Here is a 24,146-nt window from a genome sequence, read left to right on the forward strand (position 1 = left end):
TACAATTTTATCTCCTGATACACTGTGTTCTAGTCATAACATTAAGTTACTCTGACAGTTTTTAAGATGGTATTCTATGTACATTTCAAAATGATGCCTGATGTTGGGTAAGTTTATGCCAGAATTTAGGAGCATCTCTAAAATATGTGGTGCATGATGGCATTGGTTCACTTTCATTGCCAGTCCATGGGTAACCCAGATTTCAAATAATAACCACCACATTTGTATGTATTTTATTGTTTTGTTGTCATTTGCCTTGTTTGCATCTGATACCTTTGCAACACTAATAGGCAGTTCTGAGATTTATTCATGTGGTAATTACCCTTGCCCGAAGACAAATGCCTTTTTAAATCCCAATACCCAGGAATGCTCCCATGTCCTTCATAATTTCCACCTGTCTTCAACCACTGATGCACAATGGGTTCAATTGGATTAGAAAAAACTCAGATCAGAATCCCAACTCCAGTGCACAATGATGTATTCTTACATATTGCAAACTAAAAAAACTGTCAGCTTCCAAAAGGGGTGTTTTGATTTATTACTGAAAAGAACACACAACACATACAGGAGTTCAGTGTTGGAGAATCTATTCTAGCAAATTGCTCTGTTTTTTTTTTTTTATTTAACATAGCACTTATAACTTTCTAATATATATTAGATACACTACTTGTGTATTGTAGTTATTTTTATGATCTGTCACTACTGTCTCCCCTCCCCCCAGGAATGGAAGCTCCATGACATAGGGATTTTTGTCTGTTTTGATTTACAGCTGTCTCCCCAGCATCTAAAACAGTGCTTGCTACATAGCAGATACTCAGTCAGTATTTGTAGAATAAGGGGATGAATGGACCAGCAGTGCAGACAGAGGGTGGGCTCCCACGAGCATCAAAGACCCAAACTATCTCTCAGCCCTGCCATGCTCAATGACAGCTTTGTCCTTGGCTGGTTCCCTTTGTGGTCACAAGATGGCTGCCAGAGTCAGTCAGCATTATCTTGTCCACATCTATGAGGATAGAGAAAACATTTAAGTGGGTCCTGTGCTCCCAGTGGGGGGTGATGATACACATGCAGACAATGGCTTAAACTAATCAGAACCCATCCTTTCCTGACAGCTAAGTTGAACAGTTTGAGTCAGCATCTCCTGAACATGTAGTGGGCCATGGAGGCTGATGAAGTAAGGAAGTGGGGGTGGAAATGGGTGATAGGAAGCCAACGCTGTCTACTACAACTCTCCTGATTTTTTATTTTTTATTTTATTTTATTTTTTTTAAAGATTTTATTTATTTATTTGAGAGAGAGAGAATGAGAGACAGAGAGCATGAGAGGGAGGAGGGTCAGAGGGAGAAGCAGACTCCCTGCCGAGCAGGGAGCCTGATGCAGGACTCGATCCCGGGACTCCAGGATCATGACCTGAGCCGAAGGCAGTCGCTTAACCAACTGAGCCACCCAGGCGCCCCTCTCCTGATTTTTTAAAATACCAAATAGTTCAGAGGGTAAGGAGGAAAAATAAATCTTCCTCTCTTTCCTCCATGCCAACTGCCAGAAGTAACCTTGCTACAGCATTCTATTGAGCATCTATTAAGGGCATAGCATCAGCGAGAGACATAACACAAGAGCTGCCAGGACTTGGGAAACTGGTAGCTGAGACTGAAGAAAGGCGGAAGAAAAATGATGCCAATTTTTTTAACCTGGGTGTTGGTATAAAAAGGTGGCAGAATTTGTTTCTAGAAAGGGTGAGTTTGAGGTGGGAGCCGAGAGTAGGTATCCGATAAGCCACTCATTTGCCATTCAATAAATAAAGACCTACTATGTGCTAGATAGTGCTCTAGGCAATATCTGCAGCAGTGAACAAGCCCCACCCTCATGGAACTTATCTTTTATTGGAGGCTGATAGGTAATTAACAGAATATTAATAAATATGTAATATATCAGGCAGTGATATGTGCTATGGAGAAAAATGGTTATGACATGACCAGGGAGGAGGTGGCTGCAGATTTCAATAGAATGACTAAGGAAGGCTTTCCTGAGAAGGTTACATTTGAATGAAATTTAGAGATGAGGGAACAAGCCCACAGACATTGAGGAAGGGGCTCAGTTTAAAAAACTTTAAATTCCAGATACTTGCAGAACATCCGAGAGCTTATCTCCTATAATGAAGTCAAAATACGTACAACAGATATGTAGGCTCATATTCCATCCAGAGTAGGAAATAGTAGGTTGCCCTTTTATTATTTTTTTTTAAAGATTTTATTTATTTATTTGACAGAGAGAGAGATAGCGAGAGCAGGAACACAAGCAAGGGGAGTGGGAGAGGGAGAAGCAGGCTTCCCGCCGAGCAGGGAGCCCGATGTGGGACTCGATCCCAGGACCCTGGGATCATGACCTGAGCCGAAGGCAGATGCTTAACGACAGAGCCACCCAGGCGCCCTAGGTTGCCCTTTTAAAACCTGGATCTATCCAGTGCGGCTGACCCCTGGAAGACTGGGGATTTAAAAAAAAAAAAAAAAAGCAGATTAACAAAGATTGGAGAATTCTTGAACAAAATCTTCTCTGATTGCTTCATTAAATTTGACCTTTTAAATAAACTTCTATGAGAGAGTAGTACTATGTTCTACAAATTTGGGGCACTTAGGTTTGGTTTATAAAACTAGGTAAAGTAAACTTTCCCTACCAGCCTTACAGTTTGGTGGGGGAGAGGACACAATGAAAATATAAAATGAAAAATATAAGAGGTTAACTCACACACAATATTGGGAAAAGTCTTCCTGCCTGAGGAGTCACCAAGAGGTGACATTTGATCTGGGAGAATAGGATGTGGGGAGAACATTCTAGGCCAAGGAAAGAGCATTTCTGGGGAGCAGGGAAAAGGACAAGACTATTCCAGTGTTGAGGGGACAGGAAGACCACAGGGTAAAGGGCTGAGTGTGCACACTTCTCTCTCCAGAGATGAAATAGATTGTCCTTGCTTTGGGAATCAGGAATACTAGTGAACATTTCCATTTTGGACAACTTCACTGAACCATTATCAGGTGAGCATCTTCCCTGAGCAAAGCACATGCTTGGGATCCATTGTTCTGCTGGAGGTTCAAGGAAGAGACCAAGCAGGGAGATGGAGGTTGGGAAGTGAACGATGTGGACAGCCTTGATAAAACAGGGAAAGGTAGGGTGAGAAAAGAAAGGGCAGGACTAGAGCAGGCCCAGAGGCGGGATGAGGAAAATCTGGTGCTCTCCAGAGAGGCTGAGGGACTGTGGCGGAAGAGGCATGGACCAGGCTTGCTTCACTTGGTCTCAGGAAGATGGCGGCCCCTGGAGGCATTTGCTCTTCTGGACAACTCCCTCCTGTGGAACTCTTTCCTCCCCAGTCTATGGAGACCTAGTCTCTCCTCTCCCCCCCATCCCACTCCAGAACTCTCCTTGGTAGAAGCTCTTCCTTGGCTTGATTATTGGATATTGACATTTCCTGGAATTCTGCCATGGCCCTCTCGTTTTGTACTTTAGCTGCACTTTCCCTAGTTGACTCCATCGAAGCCTATGATTTTCATTTTGGCTCTTCCTGCTTTGGAAAAAGGGAGAGCAATTGAAAGGAGGGAGGGGAGGAAGGCAGGAAGAAAGAAAGAAGTGGGAAAAAACTTCCGGAAAGCACTGCCACCCAAGATACTGCTTCATTAAGGTCTTATTTTACTATATTCAAAACTTTTTAGGGATTTGACCTTTGATTTCTAAAACTCAAGGAAATATTGGTATGATAATAGTGCTTATTAATCAGGGCTCAAAATAGCTATGGTATTTCATTTCTTTTTTTTTTTTTTAAAGATTTTATTTATTTATTTGAGACAGAGAGAATGAGAGAGACAGAGAGCACATGAGAGGGGGGAGGGCCAGAGGGAGAAGCAGGCTCCCCGCCGAGCAGGGAGCCCGACGCGGGACTCGATCCAGAGACTCCAGGATCATGACCTGAGCCGAAGGCAGCCGCCCAACCAACTGAGCCACCCAGGCGCCCGGTATTTCATTTCTTAATCTGGCATTTTGTCGAACCTAAAAAGTACACAAGGAAGTCCACGCATGACCATGGCCAGGTCTTGGTCTACTTCTCTGAGTCTCTTGCTAGGGTGACTACTGACCAGAACCCTTAGATCTACCCATGCAAGAGGAGCCCCTGTCCTGGGTCCTGTTCTCTGTGCCCCTTCTCACTGGCCAAGGAATCCACAGGGCCAAGGGACCAAACCTATCCAGAGTCCATGCCCTTCCCCCAGATCCCAGAATTTCCTGCTCCAAATGGCCCAAACCAACTCTAGGGCCTATGCAGGGCCTCTTTTCTGGGCCATCCTCTGGAGCCACTGCAGTGCTTAGGCCTGAGGGTGACCTGGGGCACTGATTGCAGGTGCATGTGGCCGAAGCTTGGCCCTGCGCCCTGGTGTCAATCTCTATCCTGAAAGGCCCCTCCAGGTGTGCTGCTGAGCAGGTCGTGGGAGGAGAAGGGGCCAGGAGGGAGCCCTGCCCACGTTCCACACTCCAGTGCAAACGCCAAAAAACCTGACCATTCTGACTTCAATCCTGGACTTTCCACTGGAAAGTGAATTGTCAGTGTAGAGAGACAAACTATACACTAATGAATGGTTTATGGGTTTAATAGTGGGTAGATTCTTGCATATGCACAATCTGGGCCTCCATTTGTACTCTTGGCCCAAGCCCTGCAAACGTTAAAGGTACACCAGGGACTGAGAGTGGAATGTCCCTTCTGCAGTCTCTGTGAGGGGAAGCGTTTTGAGGGGAGCAATAAAGAGGATGTACAAATGCAGTGTGTGCCCGGAAACACTTGGTCTGACCCCTCAGGGGGCATCGGGAGGAATTTATGCTCTGCAGTTTCACCAGCTAATAACTACTGTTTCTGGTGCTTCCTTCTAACCTATAAACCCTTCTCCTTACATGTTCTCAGTAGTGCCTGCTGTAAAATGGGCTAGCCTCACAGCAGACCCAGAAGTTCAAGGAAATTCGAGCATTCCTGACTTAAAATAATCTGACAAAAATATTCTTTCATTTATTGGGAGATGTTAAAATGCATACAAACAGATTCTTTGATATGAACATTACATTTCATTGATATATATAGTGTGGGTGTTTGGTTATATTGCTGAGGGAAGTCTGGTTTTAAAAATCTGGGAAGCTTTTTGTTTTGTGCTTCTGAGAAAGAGCTTCTGGAGCCGTGTTCCAGCTTCCCCTCAAAAACAACACTGGTTTAGGGACACCTGGGTGGCTCCGTTGGTTAAGCGTCTGACTCTTGACCTCAGCTCAAGTCTTGATCTCAGGGTCATGAGTTCAAGCCCCGCGATGGGCTCCACACTGAGCATGGAGCCTACTTAAGAAAAAAAAAAAAACACTGATTTAAACTACCACCTGCTCAACCGCCTTTGAAAGCTTTATCTCCAGGCCTGGCTACTCTCCTGAGGGGTGCTCCATGTAGCCACTCGCCCAGCCAACACCTCTGTCTAGCTCCCCACCCTCGACATGGAATAGTTTGTATTAGTATCCTGTGGCTGTTATAACAGATTAGCGCATACCTAGTGGCTTAAAACAAAGGAATTTAGTCTCTCACAGCTGTGGAGGCCAGAAGTCTGAAGTCAAGGTGTCAGCTAGGCCATGCTCACTCTGAAGGCTCTAGGGGAGGATCCTTCCTTGCCTCTTCCAGCTTCTGGTAGCTCCGGGCATTCCTTGGCTTGTGACTATAAGGAATCCAATCTCTGCCTCCATCTTCACATGGCCTTCTCTCCTCCCCTGTATGTCTCAGATTTCCCTCTGCCTTTCTCTTATAAGAACACCTGCCATTGGATTTAAGGCCCATTCTAAATCTAGGATAATCTTATCTCAAGATCCTTAATTACATCTGCAAAGACCCTTCTTCCAAGTAAGTTTACATTCACAGGTTCACAGGTTATGGTTGGACAAAGGATATGTCCAAGTGGATAACCCACTATTCAACTCACTACATAATTCATTGCATTCCATCAAAACTAGTTTCTTCTGCCGGCTCTGTCTGAGGGTAGGGAGGAGCAGGTACCCACATTTCCAAAGTTGACATGGGAAGCCTTCCTAGACCATCCTCTGTTTTCCCCCTCATAGCCAGTCTGTCACCAAGGGCTGTCAATTCACTCCTCCTAGCTCTGGAATCCATCTTCTCCCCTCTGGTGCCCACTGCCACCCTCAATGATCTTCTTTCTGTTTTTCAAACTCCGACCTCAGTGCCTTTGCATGAACTCTTGCCTCTCTCTGGAAGTTTCCATCCCTCAAGCTTCACAGGCAGGCTTGCTCTTCTCACAGAATTCTTAGGTCAAGTGTTACAGCTTCTGAGAGGGCTTCCCACCTCCCCACCATGGGCCTCAAATAAATTCCAGTGATTCTATCATGTCACTCTGCTTTATTCTTCCAAAACCACACACATACACAATAAATTCCATCAGGACAGAGTTGTCTATTTGTTACCTCTGCCTCCCTGGTCAAAAACAGTGACTTGTGCATATGTGTTATCTCTACTTACTGCTTCTTCAGATGTCAGCATGAATCTATTCACCACCTCTTTCCTCAGAAACCTCTCTCAAGGTCATCAGTTTGCCAAATCCAACTCCAATGTACCACTTAGCAAACATGTTATTGTTCTTTCTGCGATATTTTACACCTGCATTTCCTCCTCCCTGATACTTTCACCTCCTTGACCCTCTAAGGAGGGTGAATATATCATTTGTCTTCCAAACTGGGTCATTGCTTAAAGTGACAAAGGGCACTAATGAATTATTATGCCAGGCTAACTGTCATAAACCAAGAATCTCCCAGGCAAACTCAGACGTATGGTCTCCCTCCTTCCAAGACCTCCCTTTCCCTTCTCTTGGCGGCCTGTCCTCAGACTCCTTTTCCTCCATCTACTCTTTAAATGTGTCCCGAACCCTCCTCTGTTGTCATGCTACCCCATCTCCCTGTGTGACCTTATCACCCACAACTCAATCCCCATCTGTCTACAGTGTCTTGATTCCTATACTCCATGTACAAACCCAACTGTGGACCAGAAGTCTCTTACCTAGATGTCCTCGAGGAAACTCTGCATCGACATCTCAAACCAAATTCATTATCTTCAACCTCACACATGTTCTCTTGCTGTTGATGAATGGTAAGTGGGGGAGCATGGAGGAAGGGGTGGTTAAGAGCATAGGTTCTAGAGTTATGGCTGCCTGGGTCCAAAGCCACATCCCAGCCATGATGCAAGAGCCATTATTTAACCTTTCCAGGCCTCAGTTTCCTTACCTGTAAAATGGAGATAAAGGCATCTACCTCATAAGTTGGTTGTGGGGATTCAATGAGACAGTAATGCCAATGGCAGATATTTATGGGGGCACCACATGAGCTGGGCACTTCTGTGTAGCTCCCATGTATTATTTCATTGAATCTGCACAACAGCCTAGTGAGGTAAGTGCCATTATTTATTATTATAAGCTCCAGGCCCATGTGGGGTTTGAACTCATGACCCCAAGATCAAGAGTCACATGCTCTACCGACTGAGGCAGCCAGGCACTGGGGTAAGTGTCTTTATGGTGACTCCTTCACAGATGAGGAGCCTGAGGTACAGAAAGGTTAAGTAACTTTCTCCAGGTCAGTGACAGAATTGGGTTTCAAATGCAGCAAGTCTGGCTCAGAGACATTTTCTCAAGCACCTCAATGTTCTCTGTGTGCAAAGTGCTTAGCACAGTATCCAGTATATAATAAGTGCCCAGAAGGGGGTGCCTGGGTGGCTCAGTCGGTTGAGCGTCTGCCTTCGGCTCAGGTCATGATCCCAGGGTCCTGGGATGGAGCCCCGCATCAGGCTCCCTGCTCAGCGGGGAGCCTGTTACTCCCTCTCCCTCTGCCCTCCCACCCTACACACTTGTGCTCTCTCTCTCAAATAAATAAATAAAATCTTAAAAAAAAAAAAAAGTGCTCAGCAAATTGTTTCCACCCTCTATCCAGTCCGCCAAACCATCTGCCCAGGAGGAGGCCTTTTTTCCTCATGCTTCCTCATGCTATGCCTATCAAGTCCTGTCACCTACATTTTAAAGTGCTCTGTGCTTTCCCAGAATTTACTTATTTAATTATTATTCTATATTCCTAGTTCATTGTCCAATGTGTCTTGATATTGAGAAATCAATGACCAGGGTACCAGTTGTGAATGGAAAGACCCAGATCTCTGCCTCTAGTTTGAAGCTTTTCCTTCCAAACCTCTCTTCTGCTCGTTTTCTTGGAACCTTGCTGCATTGCCGTAAAAACGAGTTCAGCCCCACGTGCTGAGGGACAAGAATGCATGGAGCAGGGAAGAGGCAGCCCAGCAGAGGCCACCCTAACCCAACAGCGTCCAGCCAAGCTAGCAGCCGGCCACCGACACGTGAGTGGACCTGGCCCACACCGGAAGAACCACCCAGCCGAGCCCAGAGCAAGCTGCGGACCTGCAGAAAGGTAAGCTAAGTAAAAAGCTGTTATCTTCAGCCACTACATTTTGGAATTGCTTGTTATACAGGGAAAGCTAACTGATACACTTAGATATTACAGGAGTTTCAGCTGCTGTAACAAGATGCCCCAGGCTGGGTGGCTTAAACAACCAAAATTTGTTTTCTCATGGCTCAATATGCTAGAAGTCCAAGAGCAAGGTACCAGCAGAGTTGGTTTGCGGTGAGACCTGTGTTCCTGACTTGCTGTGTCTTCACATGCTGTTTACTCTGTGCAAGCCCACAAAAAGGACAGAGATCTCTGGTGACTCTCCCTCTTCTTACAAGGACATCAGTCCTATCAGATTAGGGCCCTGCACGCATAACCGTATTCACCCTTAATTACCTCCTAGCAGCCCCACCTCCATATACAGTCACACTGGAGGTTGGGCTTCAACATATGAATTTGGGGGGCACACAATTCAGTCCATAAAAGGTATCAATCACCAAGCAGAAGCAGGGACCCTAAGAACTGCCAAGATCACTTGAAGGTAGCGTGAGAGTGCAGAGGAGACTCATAAACTAAGGACAAACTCAGGGTACCCATAGCACTCCTGGGGCCAGCAGAGGATGAGGGACCCCTGAGGGGCCGGAGCAGGGAAGGTAGAGGAAGTACGAGGAGAAGCAAGTGTATGCTAAGGAGGCACTGGAGTAAAGCTATTCCACAAAAGAGGAAAGGATCAACAAAGTCAAGTGCAGTAGGCAGAAGTCAGGGACTGAGAAGTGCCCACTGACCTCGGCCAGCTCCTTGGTGATGGCGATAAATGTCAGAATCATGGTAGGGCCAGACGCCACATCAGGGTGGACTAAGGAACAGACGGGAGATAAAGAAATGAGTGAGCCGATAAAGCAAGCTTCTGAGAAGTTTGGATGAGAAGAAACAAGAGAAATCTGGAACATAGGATCAAGAAGAGGTTTCTAGGGTGGAGGGACTTGTGCATCTTTACAGGCCAAGAGCAATGAGCTAGAAGCGGGGAGAGGCTCATAATGACGGAACAAGGTCTGGAGGGGGCCGAGGGGGAAGGACCAAGAGCTAGCCCTTGTCATTAGCATTTGCTCCGGGCCAAGACTGTGCCGAGCCATCTGTGGGGTTTATCTCACTGAATCCTTCCATCAGCTCTATGAGGTAAAGGCAAGTACTATCCCATGTCACTGATGGGGAAGCTGAGGCACCGAGGAGATGAGGAGACCTAGTCAAGATCACACAGCCAGGAAGTGATATAAATGGGATTTGGACCCTGGTGACCTGACTTCATAGGCTGGGGGGATCTGACCTGGATTTTGGCCTGCTTCTAAAATTAACAGGAAAGCAGGAGGGATGGTGGTAGCAGACTCGGTAGGGGGCAAGAATTTGATGGCGATCATGTGTTCCCAGTGGCCTCAATTTTGTTTTGCGGTCGCAGACAAGGAGCTAAGCGTTATACCTGGGGTCGGGAGGGAGCTCGGGCCGGCACAGGAGCAGCTTGAAGTCAAGGAGCCTCAGGGCTGCTCCCCAGGCTGCCAAGTGAGGCTGAGTTGGGAGTCTGAGTTTGTAGGGATGCCAACGCTGTGGGGGTTGTGTTTCTCCGGGAAGGGGAGGAGAGGGCGCACTGGCCCCCCAACCAGGGTAGGAGGCTTGCCAAGGGGGTGCCGCCAAAGGGTGAGGGAAAGGGCCGTGGCTATTGGTGAGAGTCGGTGGTGCCTTTGAAGGCACGGGAGGGCTGAGCTCCACCCCACAGCAATTACACCAGAGTCTCCGGAACTGGGGTGCAGCTCTGCTTAGTCGCGGTCCCCGATGGGGGCCTCTGATTCCAATCCAGCGCGGAGTGCAGGCTGAGTCCGGGAGGGTAGGGAGTAAGAGGTGTACAAGGCAGAGGAAGGGAGTGAAGGAAGGGAGTGAAGGAAGGTGGAAATGGGGGGGGGGGAGGACACCTCAAGGTCAGAATTGTCCTGCTTGGAGGGCTAGGAGGGCTGGGAGAGGTTCCACACCCTCTTCCACACCCATATTCCTGTGGCCAAAACTGAATAGAATTGTCTCTGGCCTTTCCCTTCATCCTCAGAGCAGAGAGCTCCGAGGCGCTGAACTAGGGCAGGCCTCAGGAGCTGCCTGAATGGGATTTTCTTCCCGTACGACCAACACAGCCCTGGAAGAGCCACCAAGGAGTGACATCAGGAGTGGGTTATCTGTAGGTCTGGTATCTCCCACAGCTGAGGGACTTTTCAGGGCAAGGAACAGTGGGGATTTGTTTAGGATGACTGAAAATGGGAGAAACATGTTCGTTTTAGCCAACCAATATTTTTCGAGCTCCAATATGTACCAGGCAATATCTAAACACGACAGGTAATATGATCTTGTATGGCATTTCCCAAAGCATTCTCTGGGATGGTAACAGTGTCCCTTTTAAAAAGGGGGTGGGATCCAAGTGCAAATAAGTTCGGGACACATTAGGTTAGAGAGAGTTAAACAGATTTACTCCCTGCAGGACTTCTCAGAGCCTTTCATCTGTCAACACGGTCTGAGACTCTCCCAGAAGTGGAGATGCTAGCATCTCCCTAGGAGGCTTGACCCAGGTCTCTTTCATTCCTGGCAGACCTAGGGGAATGAATGATTCATGGAACATGCTTTGAGAAGTGTAACGTGGTGGCAGAGAGCTCAGCTTTGAAGTCCTAAGACCTGGCTCCCAGCACAGGCCGTGCTGCGTGTGACCTTAGGCAAGTGCTTATGTCCATTTTCACATCTGTAAACTAGAGCTCCTTGTGTCTCCCTCACAAAATTGTTGTCAGAAGTAAATAATGCCCATGAAGCACTGGGCGCAGTGCCCGGCACACAGAAACCACTCATTAAAAGGGCTCTGGGCTGGTGGGGGAGATCCTTGTGTCTGTACTAAAATCCTGGGACACATTGGCCTGAAAAACTCTGGTTGGGGACCAGGGGTCAGAGTTTCCATCTTCTACCAAGTTACACAAGATTCAAATGGCTTTCAAAGCCTGTGACATGACCAAAGAAAGAAGCGTTAAAGGGGATGGGGGCAGGGAGGAAGGCAGGCAAGGGACGGGGAGTGGGAAGGACAGATACTTCTGTTTCCATTCGTGCCTGAAGAAAGAGACTCTAGGAGTCAGCTGGTGGTGGGCTGATTTGGCTTCTTGCAGAGGGTGGCGACAGGGAGGGGATTGGCCAGCCACCACACCTGCCCCCAGGGCCCCAGGACTGTGACATTCAGAGTGGGCACACAGGAAGCCTCCCCAGGCCAGGCAGGTGCTGAACAGCTGTGGGACTTGGCCTCATCCCAGCGGTGTCCTTCCCGGAGGTGGACACTTCAAGAAGGAGATTACCAGAAAAGCTCCACAGCCCTGCTTCTGGCTGACGTCAGTGCCCCTGGAAGATGTTGGGTTTGAGGGATTTCTACCTCAAAGGACGACTGGGAAAAGGATGTCCCTCTCCCAAGTGCTCTGTCCCATTTCTCTGGGGCCCTGCGGAAGTGGGAACAGATGGTGGTGTGTAGGGAGTAGGCATCTGAACTGGGGGACATTGAATAAGGACATCCCCACCCTGGGACTGGGTGCTGCTCCAGAGACACTGGGGGGGGTGCACCCAGCTCCCTGAGGTCCCAGACCCCACCTCTTCACTCTGGCCCCTAGAAACCAGCCCCCATGGCTTTCATGACACAGGAAATACCTAGCTGTATGTACACTTGAGAGCATCTACCTTCATATTCATTAGGTCTCTTTGCATTCTCCTCACCTCTGGGGTGGGGGATGGGAGAAGATTCGCCAGCAAACACCTACCAGTAACTGTGATCTCCATTTTACAAGTCTCAGAGGTCAGGCATCCTGCCCAAGGTCAACGGCCACACCAGGATCTGAACCCACATTCTGTTCAACACCAAGGCTTTCTCTAATTAGGAGGGATGTGCAGGGATCTCCAGTTTAACCTCTGGCTATGTCCTGGTTTACTGGGAAAAAAACATATGTATAAATCAGTAGAACATCTCTGATGGAAAGAACGCTAATCTTGTTTTTTGTCTTTCCTAAGGAAAAAAAAAATTGCAGAGCCCTGGTGCACAGAGCTCTGTCAGCCTCTGACCAGGAGCTAACGGTTTTTCCAGGAGAATACCCCATCATCACCAGACAATTCAGACAGGCCTCCCTCCCCTGGCTTCTGGGCTGCCCCCCAACACTCCCCTAGTCTCTTTTTCTAGCCAGGGTGGGGCCTCTGGGGCTCATGGCCTTGGGCCCAGAACTCGCCTCGCCTCCTTTCTTGGCAGCTGCTAGGCATCTCCACAGTTTTTGGCCTAGTAAAACCCTTTTTTGCCTGCCCAGGGGAGAGTTTTGATTGGCTTCAGCTGGATGACCTCATCCTCTCCAGAATTTGGGGGTGTTCCCATTTTCCACTGCTCCACCTTCATCCAAGGAGTTCCCTCTAGCCATCTTTTCTCTAAAAGCCGCCCCCGCCCCAAATTGCCCAGGCTCTGGACTCCCCTAGCCTCAGTTGGGAAGGCAAGTGTGTGCTCTGGATACCTGCTCACCCCCCAGCCAGGCGCTCAGCGCTGTCTGGGCTGCCCCCCACCTCCCCCGGCTCTGCCCAAGCCCCTCCTGTGCATTCCCTCCGCCCTCACAGTCTGCTTTCCCATCCATGGGCCTCTGCTCAATTTCCAGGGCGCAGGGGAAGCTGCATTATTTTAAATAATCATATTACCCTTGTGGCTGCCCTTTTCATGTTACAGTATCTCACTTAATTTTCCCAATAATCCCGTGATATAAGGAGTCCCCAGTTTGCCAATGAAAAAATGGGAGACTTAGACAGTCAATGTGACCCACTCAAGACGAGCTATTAGTGTGGATGGAGTGAGGAGCCACACACAGGCATGTCCGTCCCAAAGCCACGACACCGTGCTTGTCACATTGAGAGATGCTGCTGGCTGGGCCCACACGAGCGACCCTGCCTGCCACACATCTGGCTTCCCTGGAAGGATCAACAACAAATCCCATTGGTTCTCCCTTCCAAACATCTCCAGAATGTGACCCGCGGCTGAGCCACCTCTGCCTCCCACCTGGATTCACTGAGATCCCCATCTAAAGGGTCTCTTGCTCTGCCTTCACCCTCCCTGGTCATTCTCCACAGAGCAGCCAGAGTGGTTCTTTAAGCTGTTTTCTTTGATCACATCTCTCCTCTGCTCAGAGCCTTCCAACGGCTCATGTCTCACTCAGAGTCAAAGCCAAAATCCCCACGGTGGCCCAGAAGGCCCTCCATACCTGCAGTCCCATTATCCCCCCACACACGATCTCTGACTTCACGTCTCACTGTTCTCACTGTTATACCAGCCTCCTTGCTTGTCCTTCAACACAGACAGCAAGCTCCTGCCTCAGGGCCTTTGCACTTGCTGTTTCTGCTAGTGACAGCTTCATCCACCTTGAGGGGTCGAGACCCCGGAAAAGGGTGAACTGGATCCCAATATTACCCAAGTCAGGTTTGACGCACTGCTGTTCAGAGTTGATGATCTTCTGGTGAGAGAACCAAGACAAAGTCTAATTGAGAGTTATACTAATGGTGCTCTTTAAATTAAAATGAAAAAAAAAATAGCAGGAAGGTGCAGGTACTCAAATCATGATGAATTGTTGAGCACTTTGCCTACCTTCCTTCCTCCTGCACCTCCTCCCCTGTGTCTGTGGCATCCGCAGCCTTCCCTGCTTGGCACACAGAGTGACAGGTGTAGGCTGTCATTGTGAGAACTGGAAAATGCGGTGTGTCGGGCTCATTAGCATGCAAACAGCAGTGCCCTTTCTCTTCTCCAGAGGAAGGGCTGGATGGGTCGGAGGGGCACCAGCGGGAACTGTGCTTCCTGCAGAGGTGGATGGTGGAAAGGGGGATAGTCCTTTATTAGAGCAAACGTCCATCAGTGTCTACATGGAAAAAAAGACTTGCGCTCTCAGCATGTTCCTCGAGGGGAAAGCACAGAAAATGCGAGATTATACTTAGGAAATCCACAGAAGTGGTAAGTGGGCTCCATCTTCTCTAGTTGCTGATCTCCATGTGATAGATGTGGCCCACAGGAGACAGCCTAGTGGCCAGGCAGAGCCAGGTAGCAGGTAGCGTAGGGTTTGGCGAAGAGCTGGTGTCAGATTGTCTAGGTTTTGAATATTGGCTCCGTAACTCTTCAGAGGTGAGATTTTCCTGTCCACCTCCCCCGCCCCAAGAGAGGTCTTAACCCCCAGTACCAGAGAAGGTAGTCTTACTTGGAAATAGGGTCTTTACAGATGAAATAGAGTTAAAATGAGGTCATTAGAGGGGGCCCTAATCCGATATGACTACTGTCCTTATGAAAAGGGGAAATTTGGACACAGAGGCACACACCTAGGAGAATGCCATCAAAGATGAAGGGAGAGATTGGGGTGATGTTGGCAAACATCAAAATCTAGGAGAAAGGCATGCGTGGAACAGATCCCCCCCACAGCCCCCAGCACCAACCTTGTGGACACCTTATTCTCAGATCTCCAGCCCCCAGAATCATGAGGCAATCAACTGGTTAAGGCACCGAGTTTGCGACACTTCGTTATGGCGGCCCTAGCAAACAAATACACTGTTAAGTTTCGGAGGCTCACTGATTCTGATTCTCTGCTTTCTGGTCTATAGAATGGGCATGATATTACCTCTCACAGTTGCAACAATTACATACAATTAATCCATCTCTGCAGTAATTCCAGGCACAGAGTGTGCCCTCCATGTCCGTGGTGGTGGCTCTTGGAAGTTGGAGCAGCTCATAGCAAAGATCTTTTCCTGCCCCTCATTTCCCAGCCATCCCTTTCTCACCACCATCCCAGATGAAGAGAGCCACCCAGGAGCAGCGTGCTCTGTGCACCGAGCGCGTCACTTAGTTACTTACGGCTGCCGGGCGGTCCGCAGGAAGGGGAGGGCAGGAAGGCCTGCCGCAGCCTTCCTGGAGCCTGGGTTAACCCTGATGCTGATCCCTGCCTTGTGGCTCTCAATACACAGACAGAGAGAACGGAGAGGAGGCCAGGTCAGCCCTTCCAGATATTTAAAATGACTTTCAAAAACTAATAAAATAAAATAACTTTCGGTCAAAGAGGCAGCATCATTATCAAAAGCAGACACTTAAATCACACCCCTCATGCTCAGCACTGAGCTTCAAGGAGTGATCTTGAACATCCCTCCTTGCTTCAGAGAAAGGGAAGGCATGAGATGAAGCAGTGCCCCACTTTGAAAGTGGAAAGTGAACAAAACTATTGTCCATTAAATGTGTACTGTTTACTGTAGCTGACCTACCACGCCTCGGGGTGTTCGAAAAGTTGTGAAGTCGTGTGTGTTGTTTAGTATGTGATGCGTACACTTAAAAGTTCCTTGCAGGTCTTTAGATAATCAGTGTGATATGTATATTTTGTAGGGCCTCGAAAATAGTTTTACTTTTTTGAATAATTGTGGAGATTTGTAGTTACTATGGCATTGGTTTTATGGTGTATTCTTGGCTCTATCTATGATTCATTTATTTGTTCAGGAACCTGCAATTGTAACATTATTCCTTTTGGAAGCTTTTCTCCTCCTCCTTGACACCTTAAAGTTTATCTTTTCTTCTTTGCTTCTACAGTTTGTGTTGTTATTTTTGTATTTTAACAACATCTACCACAACTAAAAGCTTTTATGGGGGGGGTTATAAGTGTGATCCATGCTTATTTTTTAAATTTTGGAAAAGACAGGGGCGCCTGGGTGGCTCAGTTGGTTAAGCGACTGCCTTCGGCTCAGGTCATGATCCTGGAGTCCCGGGATCGAGTCCCGCATCGGGCTCCCTGCTCAGCACGGAGTCTGCTTCTCCCTCTGACCCTCCTCCCTCTCATGCTCTCTGTCTCTCATTCTCTCTCTCGCAAATAAATAAAATCTTAAAAAAAAAAAAAAAATTTTTTTTTTAAATTTTGGAAAAGAGAGCAGAGTATAAAAAAGAAAGTAAAATTTTCCAGGATCAAAACCTCTTAGAATATTTCCTTCTTGTCTTTTTTCTCAATCCGAGCATAAATCAGCAGTGCATACGTAAGAGGAAAAGGTGGGAGTAGGGAGCTGTGTCTGTGGCCAAACCGGGAGTGTCTGGGCTTGTGTAGGGAAATGGTGGGGCAGCTGCCAGGGGCTGATGATACAGAAGGAGTGAGGAACCTTCTAGGTGAGCGCTCATCCCATGGGGAGAGAAGGTCAGGCAGATGCCTTTGCCTCAGTGAGTAAGCCTTCATTATTAAAGGAGTGCCTCTGGATATAACCCAGCTCAGCTCTGAGCTCAGAACCCATGGAATCGATCTCAGTCGGGGGGTGGGTGGTGGTGGGGAACTCCTGGGCATCGATGTCAGACACCGCAGAGCTGTTTCCCTAAAAGCGCTGTAAGACACTGGGGCTCGGACAGCCCAGCTTTACAACTCCCTGGCAGAGTATGACACTGGCAGGAGAGAGGTGTGCTCTGTGACATCACGCCAGGTCTAGGACCTGCTTCATCAGCTGTAGCAGCCCAGCAGGGGTGTGGTACACAGGGCACCGGAACCGAGCAGGGAAGAGGGGAAAGCAATCATGGAAATTATGTGTTAGCGACAATGCCCAGACTTAGGCATGAGCCCAGGTGGAAACTTCTAGAAACACTTGGAGCGAACTTGCAGAAGCAGATGGGAGCAAGAATATGCAAAGCTTAGGTGCCTTTTACTGTGAGGACTTGCTCTATGACTCTCGCCAGACAGTGAGACACCTGAGGTCATGTCATATTTAACTTTATTCCCATCACTTCGCTCACTGCCTGGCATATAGTAAGTGCTCAGGGCATGAAATTTTTGCTGACTAAATATCACCTCCTTTTTGATAATCTGATTTATGACATGGTTTCCAGGAACATATTTGGTTAAAAATGGGACTCCCTGGACAGAAAAATGAAGTCAGAGATGCTGCTCACAAATTTGGCATCAACGAACCTTGGTACTCCCTTCCCCCAAATTCTCTGGGTCCCTGCAATTCATTATTTTCAGAAACATCAAGGTTAGAAAGATGGCAGAGTTCTCCATCCATGAACGCCCTTGAGCTCTGACACTTCTCCTCATTATTTAAATGGAACTGGGAGTAGACGAGAGATCAGAACCACCCGAGCCACCTCCTTAGGTGGACAGGAGCCTGGAGATCATAGCCTTTGTTTTACTGGTGAACTGGGGGATATTAACTGGGCGCCAACCATGTGTCTGGCACCGTGCTAGGTATCCTGGAGGTTCTAGATAAACAGATCTTGGTCCTTGCCCCTGGGGAGTTTGTCACAGTGAGAGAGATTAACAGTGCAAATACCTCTGCACTGCAGAGGTGTTCAGGGCAGTGTGCCATCAGGAAGCAGTAGCATAGAAGAAGTGGCCAGCAGGATCTAGCGAGACAGAGACCCTGGAGGCCAGAGGAAGGAGAGAGCTTTGTGAAGAACGTGGGGAACAAGTGAGCATGGAGGACAGTATCGCCTTGAGGTTGAGAAGGAAGTCAACTAGCTGGGTTCCCATCCAGCTCTACCCTGTCTAGCTGTGTGACCTTCAGCTAGTTATGTCACCTCTCTAAGACTTAGCTTCTATAAAATAGTTCCTACCTCATGGGGTTGTTGAGGAGTAAACAGTATGCATAAGGCGCTTAACACGGTGCCAGGCACACAATAAGCACTCAATAAATACCAGCCACTGCTTTTGTTATAAGGAAGAGTGGGTGGGATTTGGAGAGGGATAGAGATTGCGGAGCCTAAGCGAGCTTCTGGAGTAGTTCAGCTCAACTGGACGGATGTTTACTAAACACCTAGTATGTACCAGGCATTTGTGCTTGGCTCTGTGTCTGTCGTTCCCATGCCTGATGCAAGTGTGGTGGAAGTGTGAGAATCCCGGGGACAAGGACTTGCTCCTGTCACTTTTTTTCTTTTCTTTTCTTTTTTTTTTTTCAGTGCAGAAAAGGTGGTTTTTATTAAAGCACAGGAACAGGACCTGTGGGCAGAAAGAACTGCCATCACTTTTGCTCTTAAGGGATTCTGGAGTGTGTCCCCTTGTCACCATGCCCACCCCCTAGTTGAGGCCCCAGTTCCTCACCTGGATGATCACAAAATATCATGGCCTGTCTCCTCTGGCCTTGTCCCCTCTGGCCTGTCCCCTCGCATTGGGCATTAGGGTGATCCTTTGAAGGCACAAAGGAGTTTGTGGCCCTCCCTTTTAGAGTCTCCACTGGCCTCAGACAGAGCCCTCATGACCAGTTTCACTCCCTCCCATCTAATTGGATGGAGACACACTGAATTGACTTGTAGTGGCTTGAATGGACTGAACTTTCCAGATGATTGAAATGTTCTTCCTGCTGCTCAAGACTCTCCCTTTCTTCTCCCGTCCAGCCCTCCCCTACCCACTGGCTAATTCCTGCTCAAACCCAGATCTCAGCTGAGATGCACACCATCCTGGGAAGGGGCTCTCTGGCTACCTGTAGCCTTGGCCCCATGACCTCCTCTGTAAACCTACAGACCCCATACCCTTCCTGCTTTATTGTAGGGAATACAATAGGGAATGTTGCCTGTTTGTCCCTACTTGCCTGTCAGTTCTTTAAGGGCAGGGCCCCTGTCCCCATCACCCGGGAGCCAAGCACAATGCCTGGTACATACTACTCCAGAAGCTCACTTAGGCTCCCGGGTGATGGGGACAGGGGCCCTGCCCTTAAAGAACTGACAGGCAAGGAGGGACAAACAGGCAACATTCCCTATTGTATTCCCAGTGATGGAGATAGACATGGCGGAGGGAGGGCACAGGGAGGGCTCACCAAAGGCTGCCAGCCGGGCCCAGGTCACAGGTCGAGGCTCCTGCCAGAGGGAGGTGAGAGTGGTGGCCTGGGAGCCACTGGGCACGGAGTGGTCTTCCCCTGGCCCTTGGGATCCCAGCTGGGTCACACCTGATGGTCTGGGCTATAGGGGCCTTTCTGGGGTCCTGAGAGGGAAGGAGGGAGTGGAAACGGAGAGCAGGGGGAAGCAGCTGTCGGCAGGGTTCATTGGAATCGGGATTGGGGGGAGCTGGAGCCCAGAAAGGCAGGTGTGCTGGTCTGGGCCCAGGGGAGAAAGAGGAGGAGGAGTGAGGAGGAGAAACTTTGCAGGAAGTGACTGGGCCGATGGAGGGAACGGTTCCCCTGTGGCTCAGGGCACGAGATGACAACAGTAGCCCTGTCCAGACCGTGCGGCCAGACCCAGAGCATTGGGCACCCCACAGAAGGAAGTCACAGTAACGGCAACCCTCTCCTGAGTGCCTGCTGTGGCCAGACCCGCAGCCTGGGAGGCGTGCAGGCGTCATGACGTCATTTCGCCCTCCCCACCGCCTCCACCCATGGTGTCATTCCCCACTTCACAGACGAGGCCAACGTGGGCCAAAGAGCCTAAGCAGCTCGCCCAGGTGCCTGGGTGACGTGAAGCCATTCAGTCAGCACAAACCTTCAACACGGACTATGTGAGTTAGGGTTAAGCATGAAGTACATGAATGTGTGTAGAGGACACAGAACAGCGCCTGGGACTGAGCGAGCATTTTCCGAGTGTTTCCTGTTATTATCATCGTCAGACATAGAGTCAGGCCCTGGAGATACTGTGGTTAACAAAACATGAGATTCCTGCCCCCGTGGACCTTAGAGTCCTGTGAGGGAGCCGGACGTAGAAGAAAGATGCAAGAAAACATTACACAGGAAGTGCCATGAAGGAAAATGGACTCCACGTGATGAAGCCCCCAGTTTGACCCCGAAGCCCAGGCCACTGGACCACAAAGGATCCAGGCATTAGGGTCAGGGACCTCGGTTCTCCAGCTGACTCTGAAGCAATATTACTCATGGTGGCACCTCCACACCAGGGTCTCTTTACAGGAGGAAGCAGAGACAGACTAAGCAGTGGGTTTCAAACTCTTTTAGCTGAGGAACCTTTTATTAAAATCTGATCTTAAGCAGAGGCCAATCCAATGTGCAAACCAGTGCAAGCTCAGCTACTCTGGCTGAGGGCACAACTCCCCCCGGCCCAGTCCTCCTTTCCATTCCTGTTCTCAACAGCCCCAGAGGAGCTTCACAGAATTCCCAGTAGGAACACTATGGGATCATAATAGGACAACATTAAATGAGCACTTATTAACAGCTATGCTCATTATGCATGCTAGCTCATTTAGTTTTCTCAATGACCCTATGAAGTCATCATTTTATGAGAAATCTGAGCCTCAAAGGGGTTAATAACATCAATCAACAGCTGCTTGAAATAGCTGTTTGCCGATCATAGTCTGGCGCCTGTCCAGTTGTGCAGCCTCCTCGCTCACACCCCCTCACACACACCCATACACACACAAACACCCCAACCATACCTTTTCTCTTTAAATCAGGGTACCCATCCCGCATCCCTGGCCTTGGCACATGCTTTTCCACTCTTCAACTGGTGTGTTAGTCCCTTATTGTTGCTGTAACAAATGATCACAAACAGTGGCTTAAAGCACCACACATTTATTATCTTATACTTCTGGGATCAGAAGTCTAAAATGGGCTAGCTGGCCTTCGTTCTTTTTGGAGACTCCAGGGAAGAATCCATTTCCTTGCCTTTTCCAGCTTCTAGAAGCTTCCCTGGCACATGGCCCCCTTCCAGCAAAGTCTTCACTCGACCTTTGCTTCCATCTTCCCATCTTCTCTGACTCTGACCCTCCTGCCTTCCTCTTATAAGGACTCCTGTGATTACATTGTGCCACCCAGACAATACGGGAGACTCTCACATCTCAAATCCTTAGCCGAATCACAGCTGTCTTGCCACCAAGGTAACCTATTCCTAGGTTCTGGGGATTAGTAGGTAGACATCTTTGCGGGGGGGGCATTATTCAGCCTGTCACACCTCATAACCGCACACTCATTCTTCACATCTGAGTTTAGAGATCATGTCCTCAAGGAAGCCGTCCCTGACCAACCAGATAAGACCTTCTGGGTATGGGGTCTCACAGCAGCCTGTGTCTGTCCCTCACATGGCTTGTCACAGTCACAGTTGAGCATCTGTTTGGACATTATTTGATTAATGCCCTGCCTCTAAACTTCAGGAGTGTGGGGAGCCACTTCGTTTTTCCATTTGTGTTTTCAACAGAGCCTGGCACAGGGTAGAGGCGCAATTAACATTTGCTAAATAAATGGATGAACAAATAAAGGACCTTGCCTGGGGCAAGTAGCAGAGGCAGGATTTCCACGCGGGCAGTGGGTTTATAGAATCCCAGGCTCTACGCCTTACACTGGATTGCCTCTCGCAGACCTGACGTGCTCAGGCGCACTGAGCCCCTACTGTTTAAGCTCCAGGACGTCCCACCGGGTTATGTAGGGGGTTGGCCAGAGGGCGCCTGAACACCTGCAGGGGCACCAGTCTGACATCCAGTGATTTCGGACGTGGGGTGGGGGTGGGGGGAGAGTACTGTAAACCCCAGCTACGCGGGACTGGGGACAGTGGATGGCAGAGGCTGGAGAGGCGGCAGTGGTGGGAGGCAGCGAGAGGCAGGGGCGGAGGAGCGCTCCAGGGGGGCCGGGGGGGCACGCGGGAGGCAGAGAGAGCCAAGGGCAGCGCCTCGGGCAGGCCCACGGGGAGAGGCTGGGAGGGGGCGATGGCAGCAAGGAAACGAGCTGTCAGAAACTCGGAGGCGGCGTGGGAAAGTGCAGTGTCATGGAAACCAGGGAAGCGAGCAGGTCCATCCGGGAAGAGGCGGCTGTCGGAGCATCGGCGCAGGGCGGGAGCGGGAGTGGGAGGCCCAGGGCCACCTGTCCTTGCTGGGAAGGCCGGCGCTGTCGACCTTCCGCAGGGTGGTTTCAGCAGCGTGCCAGGGACTTGGAAGACGAGGCGGAGGCTTCCAGGGCCCGGGAGGCTGCAGACCAGCCCGCCCGTTTCCGGATCTGGCGGGGGGTGGGGGGGGGGGCGGAGCGCAGGGTGGTTGCTAGGAGGGGCGGCGGGCCGGGAGCGCGTGTGGGCTGGCAGGCGCCTGGAAGAGCCTGGGAGGAAGCGGTGGAGGAACCAGAAGGAGGGCACGTCGTGGGCGTGCACCCGGCTGGACAGGGAGAGTCCGAGCATGAGTCAGCAGTCACGGAGCGCAGTCAGTGAGGTGGGAGACGCCCGGGCACCGCAGACCAGCTCGGGGCTCCCGCCCAGCTCCCGCGGGCATCGCGCCTGGGGCAGGGGGGCTAAGCTTTCTCCTTTCAAAGGAGCGCTCAGATTGCTTTGGAGGGGACCCTCCCCCACCCCCACCCCACCTGAGACCTGGGGCTCAGGCCACTGAACGCAGAAGCACAGCACAGCCTCCTGCCCAGAGGCCAATTGCTCCCCAGGCTCTAGGAGACCTTGAAGGGCCCCATGGCCTGGGGTGGGAGAGACTGGATGGGAGTGTGGAGTGCCTCTCTTGCCCCACTTCTCCAAAAGGTTCTAGAACTGCCTTCCCCACCAAGGGATCTGACAACCATATTTTGAAGATATGAGTCCAGTTTTGTGCTTGGCATTTCTTTGGCAGGTTGGGGAAGCCTATGGACGTTTTCTCAGAATAAATGCATAAAATGTATCAAAATACCAACAACCTTTTTCACAGAACTAGAACAAATCTAAAATGTGGATGGAACCACGAAAGACCTTGAATAGCCAAAGCAATCCTGAGAAAGAACAAAGCTGGTGGCATCACAATCCTAGATTTTAAGATATACTACAAAACTACGGTAATCAAAACAGTATGGCCCTGGCACAAAACTAGACACAGAGATCAATGGAACAGAATAGAAAGCCCAGAAATAAACCCATGCTTATACAGTCAATTGATCTATGACAATGAAGGCAAGACTATACAATGGGGAAAAGTAATCTCTTCAGTAAATGGTGTTGGGAAAACTGGACAGCTACATGCAAAAGAATGAAACTGGACCACTTTCTTATGCCATATACAAAAATAAACTCAAAATGGATTAAAGACCTAAATGTGAGACCTAAAACCATAAAATTCCTAGAAGAAAACACAGGAAGCAATTTCTTTGACATTGGCCCTAGAAACATTTTTCTAGATATGGCTCCTCAGGCAAGGGAAACACAAGCAAAATAAACTATTGGGACTACACCAAAATAAAAAGCTTTTGCACAGCAAGGAAAACCATCAGCAAAATGACAAGGCAACCAGTTGAATGGGAGAAGATATATGCAAATGATATATCCCATAAGGGGTTAATTTCCAAAATGTATAAAGAAATGATACAACTCAACACCAAAAAAAACAAATAATCTTATTGAAAATGGGCTGAGGGCCTGAATAGACATTTTTCCAAAGAAGACATACAAATGGGCAACAGACACATGAAAAGATGCTCAATATCACTGATCATCAAGGAAATACAAATCAAAACCACAATGAGTATCACCTTATGTCTGTCAGAATGGCTAGCATCAAAAAGATAAGAAATGGCAAATGTTGGTGAGGATATCCACCTCACCAACTGTTGTTGAGAGCACTGTTGGTGGGAATGCAAATCGGTGCAACCACTGTGGAAAACAGTATGGAGTTTTCTCAAAAAGTTAAAAATAGAATTACCATATGCTAATAATTCCAATTCTGGCTATCTACCCAAGAAAATGAAAACTCTAATTTGAAAAGATATATGCACCCCTATGTTTACTGCAGCATTATTTA

The 24,146-nt window shown here is 49.0% G+C and overlaps 1 long non-coding RNA gene across 3 annotated transcripts in view; it reads right to left on the reverse strand.

The window, feature by feature from the left end:
• Positions 1-2,279: 2,279 nt before the first annotated feature.
• The window catches only part of LOC115941693 (uncharacterized), a 29,905-nt gene continuing 8,038 nt past the window's right edge, over positions 2,280-24,146 (reverse strand). For 2 of the 3 annotated variants that reach the window (XR_014144324.1, XR_014144322.1), the window contains exons 2-6: positions 14,947-15,042; positions 14,114-14,320; positions 13,940-13,982; positions 12,267-12,433; positions 2,280-2,481 (exon numbers count right to left, since the gene is read on the reverse strand). This is a non-coding gene — a long non-coding RNA (uncharacterized LOC115941693). The remainder of the gene's footprint in view (positions 2,482-12,266; positions 12,434-13,939; positions 13,983-14,113; positions 14,321-14,946; positions 15,043-24,146) is intronic. The other variant, XR_014144323.1, reaches the window with a different exon arrangement.

This window comes from Leptonychotes weddellii, chromosome 4 (genome assembly GCF_054177405.1).
Source record: "Leptonychotes weddellii isolate Sample4059 chromosome 4, ASM5417740v2, whole genome shotgun sequence".
NCBI lineage: Eukaryota > Metazoa > Chordata > Mammalia > Carnivora > Phocidae > Leptonychotes > Leptonychotes weddellii.